Here is a 9,531-nt window from a genome sequence, read left to right on the forward strand (position 1 = left end):
GTTGATGAATTGCTATGATTGTTTTAATTTGCTTGTGGTTATGTTGCTGTCCTATTGTGCCCTCCGTGTCGCGCAAGCGTGAGGGATTCCCGTTGTAGGGTGTTGCAATACGTTCATGATTCTTTTATGGTGGGTTGCTTGAGTGACAGAAGCATAAACCCAAGTAAGGGGATTGTTGCGTACGAGATAAAGGGGACTTGATGCTTTAATGCTATGGTTGAGTTTTACCTTAATGAATCTTTAGTAGTTGCGGACGCTTTCTAGAGTTCCAATCATAAGTGCATATGATCCAAGAAGAGAAAGTATGTTAGCTTATGCCTCTCTCACATAAAACTTGCTATCGGTCTAGTAACGTAGTCAATTGCTTAGGGACACTTTCACAACTCCTACCACCACTTTTCCACACTCACTTTATTTACTTTATTGCATCTTTATCTAAACAGCCCCTAGTTTATATTTACGTGACCTATCCTATCACACCTACAAAGTACCTCTAGTTTCATACTTGTTCTAGGTAAAGAGAACATCAAGCATGCGTAGAGTCGTATCAGTGCCCGATAGGACTTGAGAGATTATTTGTTCTACCTTTAGCTCCTCGTTGGGTTCGAAACTCTTACTTATTGAAAGAGGCTACAACTATCCCATATACTTGCAGGTTATCAATGTCTGGCCCAGACGCCATGGGCCTCGGCGTTTGGCCCCCTGGCCTCCGCAAAACTCCTTTTGCACCGACCTAAAGCCCCATGGGCTTTACCCCTTGGCAATACCATGTCATCCTATATATCAATCTTTACCTTCGGACCATTCCGGAGCTCCACATCATGTCTGTGATCTCATCTGGGACTCCGAACAACATTCAGTCACCAACATACATAACTCATATAGTACTATACTGTCAACGAACGTTAAGCGTGCAGACCCTATGGGTTCGAGAACTATGTAGACATGACCGAGACACCTCTCTCGTTAATAACCAATAGCGGAACTTGGATGCCCATATTGGCTCCTACATATTCTATGAAGATCTTTATCGGTCGAACCTTATGACAACATACATAATTCCCTTTGTCTATCGATATGTTACTTGCCCGAGATTCGATCGTCGGTATCTTCATACCTAGTTCAATCTCGTTACCGGCAAGTCTCTTTACTCGTTCCGTAATACATCACCTCATGACTAACTCCTTAGTCGTTTGCTTGCAAGCTTATGATGTGTATTACTGAGAGGCCTAGAGATACCTCTCCGATACTCGGAGTGACAAATCTTAATCTCGACCTATGCCAACCCAACAAACACCTTCGGAGATACTTGCAGAGCATCTTTATAATCATCCAGTTACGTTGTGACGTTTGATAGCACATAAGGCATTCCTACGGTATCCGAGAGTTGCATAATCTCATAGTCGAAGGAATATGTATTTGACATGAAGAAAGCAATAGCAACAAAACTGAACGATCATTATGCTAAGCTAACGGATGGGTCTTGTCCATCACATCTTTCTCCTAATGATGTGATACCGTTATCAAATGACAACTCATGTCCATGGTTAGGAAACCTTAACCATCATTGATCAACGAGCTAGTCAAGTAGAGGCTCACTAGGGACACAGTGTTTGTTTATGTATTCATACATGTATTTAGGTTTCCGATCAATACAAGTCTAGCATGAATAATAAACCTTTATCATGAATAAGGAAATATAAAATAACAACTTTATTATTGCCTCTAGGGCATATTTCCTTCACCCCTTGTGTTGAATCAATAAATTTGGGTTGAATACTCTACCCTCGGAAACTGTTGTGATCCCCTATACTTGTGGGTTATCATGCTTGCGCAGCTCCGCCAACTGCCACGGCCACCCACTCTGCTTGCTTGCTCGTTGCCGCCGCTAGCTACTTCTCTGCTTGCAGCCGCTAACCCCTCTCCACACCCTGCTCTGCCTACCTCACTCCAGCGCGCCCCTGCCCTCACCCCGCATCGTGGTCGCCCTACGCCCACGCATCGCTGCTCACGCTCCCGCTCACCCCGCTTGCTTCGCTGCTGCCCCCGTTCACTATCGCGGCTTCCTTTTACCACTGCTCGTCCCGCCGCTCGCAGCCGAGCCCGTCGCTGCCTCGCCGCGGTCGCCTCCGGCCGTCTCTGGTCGTCGGTGCCGTCTACGCCTCCCTGGCCACACCTGGCGGCCCCCCTGTTGCGTGCGTGCGAATGGGCACGAGCCCACTGTGGTGCCCGGCTGGGCCAGTGCCCTGTAGGGCCCGGTCGGTTTAGATTAGTTTCTAATCTAATTAATCCCCCCCCCTCACTAATCTGCCAATGACAGCTGGGCCCCTATACTAACCCAAAATAATTTTTAAAAACCCTTGTTAGTTAGCTGGCCCAATGACAGGTGGGCCCCTGTCTAGTTTGACCAAGTCAAACTATTGACTGGACTAGTCTCTGTCAATGAAAGCTTGGTCCTATTAGACCAATTGACCAGTCAACCACTAACTGGACAGTTGACCTGGCCCACCAATCAACCCCTCTGGTGCGTACACTTCTGGGTGTATTTAACCTTTATCCATTTAACTTTTTTGAATTATTAATAATTCTGTAATTTCATAATATTGATAAAACTTTGAAAAATCATGTAAAATAATTTGTAACTCGGATGAAAATAATTTATATATGAAAGTTGCTCAGAAAAATATGACGAATCCGAATATGCTATCCATATACCTGCCACCTACCTCCAACACTGCAAATGTTGAATCTTCTCCTTCGGTTCGTCTGTCCGATAAATGCCTGGAGCCGGGAAAATATTTTCGGATAATTTTCCCACTATGTCTGTAACGTGTAGCACTGCGTTAGGTCACCCCTAGCACAACATACTGACATTTCATGCTTTATGTTGCTTTTGTTTGCTTTGTATTTATCGTTTCTTCCCTCTCTTCTCTCCGGTAGACTCCGAGACTGACGTTGCCGCCGAGTACGACTATGTCGTCAACGATCCATCCTTCTCAGCAGAGCTTCTAGGCAAGCAAAACCCCCTTGATCATTCATATATCGCTCATTTCCTTCTCTCTCATGCTTGCATTAGAATTTGCTGCCGTATTTGATTGATCCTATTCTGATGCATAGCTTGATATTGTAACCTGCTATTGTTAAGTACCTACTTATCCTATATGTTTAGTATAGGTTGGTTGGTGATCCATCAGTGGCCCCTCACCTTGTCCCAGTTTCCCCCGCTTTATCTTTGATGACTCGATCAACGTGATCGACATCTAGAGCCCGATACATCACCTCACACCCCTTAGTTGTACAACTCTGCAGAGCTACTATCGAGTGCCGAGGGTGATACCTCGTATATCACTTTTGATGAGATCACTGTAGTGTAGCTAATCGGTCGTGGTCTATACGGAGGGTGATTCCTCCTTCACCAGTCCCGATAACGGCTCTGTCGTGCAAAACCTCAAGTGTGAACCCATCGAGGGTGATTCCTCCAAGTTCACCTTGACGGTTACATCAAGTGGAATCCATCGAGGGCGATTCCTTGGATCCCCCGTCGGTTTTATGGACACACGGTTACTTTGACTTTACCCCAGAACCATGTTGAATTCGGGTCGGCCCCAAGGGGTACCCGCGAGAGAAATGTGAAGTCGGGTTGACCGTGAGGGTACCCACAAGTGAAGCGGCGTCGGGTTGACCTGGAGGGTACCCGTTAGATAATTATGCGGCATGGCCGGGTATTCTTAGTCCTTGTTGTAAGTCCATGAGACGGGGCGACGGGACCATAGATCATGGATCATTGATCGTCTCCCCGCGCTCCCAAGACACTAACGGTTTGGATATATGATCCGAGTAGGCCTCTGGCCTTTTCGCATTAACCACCACGCGGGAATAAGTATGGGCACTCTGCATTGTATGATTCTTTCGAAAGCTCTCTGACGTTAGTGGTTTAGCGCCACGCGCCCTGGTGGTCCGCGTTAGCACCTACTTTGTATAAAGAGGTAGCCAGGACTGATCCCGGCCGGCCTTGCAACGCGCAGGATTGCAAATGACGATTGGCCCATGACCCCTTCGCATTTAGGATGTAGACCGGTATGCTGGCCTATCTGTTGAGCTTAGATAGGACTACGGCGTGTTGATCAACCGAGGCTGGGCATGACACGGGTAAGTGTGTCCAGCCAAAGCTAATCGAGCATGTTGGGTATACACCCGTGCAGGGAAGTTAACCTATACAAGTCAATGTCTTTATGGAACATCAGAGCTGATTTTCTCTCTTCTGTATTCTCTTGGAACTTTTGAATGTAAGCAATTAGACATGTCAGCTCAGCTATGTATTTTTGCCTTACCGGAAAATACTTTTTGCCACATTACAGAAGACTGCTTTTCAGCTCAGCTCTTTCTTGTATGAACTTCCTGTTTGCGTTTAGGATCGATTTGCCTGCTTTGATCAGTAGCATTTGTAAACATGACGACAAGCTGACAGTAGCATTGGTTGTATTCTTGGGAACTGTTGTCTGTAAAAAGATTGCCTGTTGGGCCAAAAATTGGAATTTCTCGTAACATCTTTGCCTCTTGTTCTTGGACCAAAGATCAAATGAGCACTGAACTAATAACGATGTCATTATAAGAAACAGTTTTGCTAAGTCTCAGTCGACTGAGACTTTGTTATGTCTCAGTCGATGCTATTTTTTTTGATTTTGCATGGAGATTTGTATAAAAAAAATATTTTCAGTTTTTCTTTTTCTTCTTACATATTACTTATCACTTGGTTAAGTCTCAGTCGACTAAGACTTAGCCACACTCTATTAAAACTCCTCGTACGCAGCCATCTATTTTTTTAATTAAACCGATGCTGATTTAATGTAAATTTCTGAAGAACCTGCTCATTTACTGCAAAGGAACTTCTGAGTTGCAAGAGGAAAAAAGGGTATCCACATCATTATTTTTATTCATCTTGGATACCCCCAGCACACGGGCCTCAAAGCATGTGTATTACTAGTAGACTAGTAGTACTTCAAAGATGAAATGTGATACTTTTTTGTTTTTTATCCTGGTGCAGTTGCGTGAGGCAGACGGGACTAGCAAAGAGCAAAAGCTAGCCGAAGCATCTCCCTTTCCTCGCTCACAAGCAAAGCATCCTCTTGCAACCACGGTGCACCTTCTGATTCCTTCAGGTGGATTTTGATATTGGTTCTTCCGCACATTCTTGGTGTCCTCGTCTCCTGCCTCACCGACACCGGAGAGCCGATTGATCTCACCGACACCGGAGCAGACCGACGGCATGGGCTCCTTGCTGATGCCGCTGCTGAGCAGCGTGGCAGCCAAGGTGGGCGACGTGCTGGTGGGTGAGCTGCTGCGGGCGTGGGGGCTGGACGCGGCCCACCGGAAGCTGGAGCGCCACCTCGCGGCCGTCCAGCACATCCTGCTGGACGCCGAGGCGAAAAGCCGCACCAACCCCGCCGTCCGCCAGTGGGTCAGCGACCTCAAGACGGCCGCCTACCAGGCCGACGACGTCCTCGACAACTTCCGCTACGAGGCGCTGCGCCGCCGCGCACAGACCCGCCGCTCCATGCCCACGACGCGCAAGGTTCGTCGTCGACCACCTTCCCACAGTCCACCACCACCCGCCACTATATATGTTCATTCAAAGCGCATGTTGCAATGGAATGTCTTCATAGTTCTTCATACAATGGGGTACCTTCGATTTTGGTATTAATTAAAAGCATAATACTGCATAAGCAAGTATGGTGTGTTGTTCTTCTTTCAAGTTACATACTCCCTTGTCAGAGAGAAGTTACATATACTCTGTCTCACCACACCGTTCTACATGGGCCTAATCTGCATTGCAGTTTCTAACCATGTCGCACCCGCATCGCCTTAATTTTTTTTACCTGTTTTCATTTCAGGTGCTAAGCTACTTCACCGTTGATAGTCCCATAGTTTTCCGTTTTTCCATGAGTAGGAAGATGAAGGATGTCCTTGAAAAGATAGATGAGCTGGTTGTGGAGATGAACAATTTTCACTTCCTTACGCATACCAAGACACCAAGCATTGTTCACCCGCAAACACACTCTCGTGTTGATGAATCAGAGATTGTAGGCAAACTACATGAGAAGGAACAGGTGGTGAAGATATTGCTCGAGTACCAATGTGACAACAATAATGTCATGGTCCTCCCAATAGTTGGCATGGGGGGCATTGGCAAGACCACCCTTGCTCAACTCGTGCACAATGATCAGAGAGTGATGCATCATTTTGATTTGGTCATATGGATCTGTGTCTCTGACCAGTTCGTCGTTGAAGAAATAATTCGATCTATTATAGAAGTGGCCACGATGAAGAAGTGTGAATTGATTGAGATGGAGGCACTGCAAAAGAAACTTAGCCAAGTGTTGGGCAAGAAAAGGTACCTCCTAGTTATGGACGATGTTTGGAATGAAGATAGACAAAAGTGGGATGGTCTGAGATTATTACTATGCTCAGATGCTGGCTCAGGTAGTGCTATAATTGTGACAAGCCGCAGCAACCAAGTTGCTTCTGTCATGGGAACAATTCGTTCACATCAGATATCACTTCTGAATGAGGATCAATCATGGGAGCTTTTCCACAGGAATGCATTTGTAGGGGAAGTGGAAAAGCAAGATGAACTGATTTTAATGGCTAGGAACATTGTCCAGAAGTGTAAGGGGTTGCCTCTTGCTATCAAGACCATTGCAGCTTTACTTCGTATGGAGCATCACAATGAGTGGTTTTCTATTCTGGATAGTGATGTCTGGAAGAATGAGATCCTCAGAACTGGGTTTATACCTGCATTACAGCTAAGCTACGATCACTTGTCACCCGAAGCAAAAATATGTTTTTCCTTCTGTGTTATTTTCCCGAAGGGTAGCATGCTCGATAAAGACATGTTGATCCAATTATGGCTTGCCAATGACTTTATTGCATCAGAAACAAGGGGCCAACAAATTTTTGAAGTGTTGGTTTGGAGATGTTTCCTCCAAGATGTGAAAACTCAAGAGAATCTGCTCTCAGGATTTCGAGATGAGTACATCCACAGACCAACTGCATGCAAGATGCATGATCTCATGCATGATCTTGCTGAGTCCGTAAGCCAAAATGATTGCACAATTCTTCAAAAGTATTCACCTAATGAAAGTATGCAAGGATCCACACATGATAGTTTATTACTACGTGATGTTCGACATTTGTCACTTGTTTCTATCAATAATACTAGAGCAGCCATGAAGGATATTATAGCTCCCCGCACAATAATATTCCAAAAGGAGTGGTTTGGGACTCCTCTGATTATGGCAGAGTCAAAATTCATGTCCTTACGAGCATTGAAGGCCTTCTCAATCAAGACACGTATGACAAACTTGAAGCATCTTCGCTATCTAGATTGTTCTTATTCTCTTATACGTGCCCTGCCAGAAGCCACTTCCATGTTGTATAGCTTGCAAACTCTAAAGCTCATTGGTTGTCAAAATCTCAAGAAATTACCAGAAGGGATGAGATGCATGATCAATCTTCGGCACATCTTCCTCATTGGGTGTTATTATTTGGAGCACATGCCAAAGGGTATTGGTCAGCTAAGTTATCTGCAGACATTGACCAATTATGTCATTGATAGTGACACAAGTCGTGGAATCGATCAACTAAAAGATTTGAATCTTGGTGGGGCTCTTTCTTTGATTGGGCTGAGAAAAGTGCACAGCGCAGAAAATGCTAAAGAAGGAAATATTTCTGCCAAGCATAATTTGAAATGTCTATCACTCGATTGGTATGGACCTTATAGCACACATGTTGGAGATGAAGTACATAATGCAGAAGGAATATTAGAGGCCCTTCATCCTCCCAAAAGACTTCAAGTTTTACAGTTATCTAATTATACTGGTGCTCAATTATCATTGTGGATGCATGACTCTATACTGTTAGAACATCTCAGTGAACTTTCTCTGAGTAGCTGCAAGAACATCAAGGATCTTCCACCATTATGGCAGCTGCCCTCCCTCGTGTACTTGAGTTTGGATGGTCTGCATGACTTGACACGTATATGCATTGGTAATGTTGCAGACAATGGGGAATCATGTATGTCCCCACCGCTCTTTCCTAAATTGGAAACCATGAAAGTTTCCAGCATGCCTAAGCTAGAGAGATGGCACCAGGAGGCGACAGGGCAAGTAGCAGTCATATCATTCCCTCAGCTCAAGAAGCTAAAGATTTCTGAGTGTCCAATGTTAGCAAGCATGCCCAGGATGCTCCCTTTGCTTGAAGATCTAGAGGTGAGGTGGACAACAAAGATCCCCTTTTACCACACGATGAATCAGTGTGTGCAATCAAATCTTGAGTGCAAAGGCTACATTGAAGTGGAACCTGCTGGTTGGCTGATGAGGGACATCCATTTATCGAGGTTTCGTGACTCTGATGTGTCACTGAAATTAAAAGATCTCGTGGAACATGCAGAGCACTTTGAAGAGGAACTCAAGAGAATACCTTGCAGATTTATTAAGAAGATGAAGATAATAGACTGCAACTGTCTTTTCTCATTTGAACCATCCCAAATACAGCGAAATATATGGAATCGTTTTGTCTTTGTTGAAGATCTGTGGATTATAGGCTGCAGCAATATAGTACAATGGCCAACAGTGGAATTCAGAAACTTGAATTATCTTCAATCTCTGCACTTGAGTAATTGTTCGAACTTAACGGGCTCACTTCCATCAACATCCGATGCTGAAAATGTCCTGCCTCCTCGACTCAAAAAGCTTGCAATTGTAAGCTGTGAAAATATGATGGAAGTGCCAAAGTTGCCTGTGTCTCTTGAAGAATTGCACATAGCTTATTGCCACAAGCTGGTAACGGTGCCAACAATTCTTGGGAACGCCAGAAATCTGAGAAGACTTTTTCTGGCCAAGTGCGACGCCCTGACGACGGCAGTTCCAGATGGAATGTATAGACCCACTGCGCTCAAGGAGCTGAATATTTCTGAGTGCCCAATGGTAGAGACGCTAACGGATGGACTCCTGCAGCAGCTCCTTACCCTTGAGGGAATATATATCGGAGGTTGTCCGGACTTGGAGAGAGCCTTGGCGAGCGCATTCTCAAGAGGAGGAGCATACTGGCATTTGGTTGAAGCAAACTCACATAGAGGCATATCAACAACGTCTAATGGAATTCGGCTCGAGCAAAGTGGAGAGATGGCTGCTGCTCACGCTGATGAGGCCATCAACCCATGCCCTAGATGCCTTTGTGAATGCGCGCAATGTTGCACAGCCTGCCTTTTCTGTACCCTGTGCATGCTCTGTTAAGCAACGTATAATCTGCCTAGTCGTGACAGGTTGAAGACTTGCGTTCCAAGGGTAGTCCGGCGTAGATAGGCCAGGTTGTTAGCATATAGTTTATCTTTGTAACAACTCTATCTCTCTATCTTCTTATCCCTTGTACCACAAGTTGTAATCTTAACTATGTACGCGATCCGGTGAGTTGCGCCCCAGTATATTAACACGAAGCCGTCGGCCAGAGAAAGGTACGATGTTAACACAAGTT

This window comes from Triticum aestivum, chromosome 7B (genome assembly GCF_018294505.1).
Source record: "Triticum aestivum cultivar Chinese Spring chromosome 7B, IWGSC CS RefSeq v2.1, whole genome shotgun sequence".
NCBI classification, from domain to species: Eukaryota; Viridiplantae; Streptophyta; class Magnoliopsida; order Poales; family Poaceae; genus Triticum; species Triticum aestivum.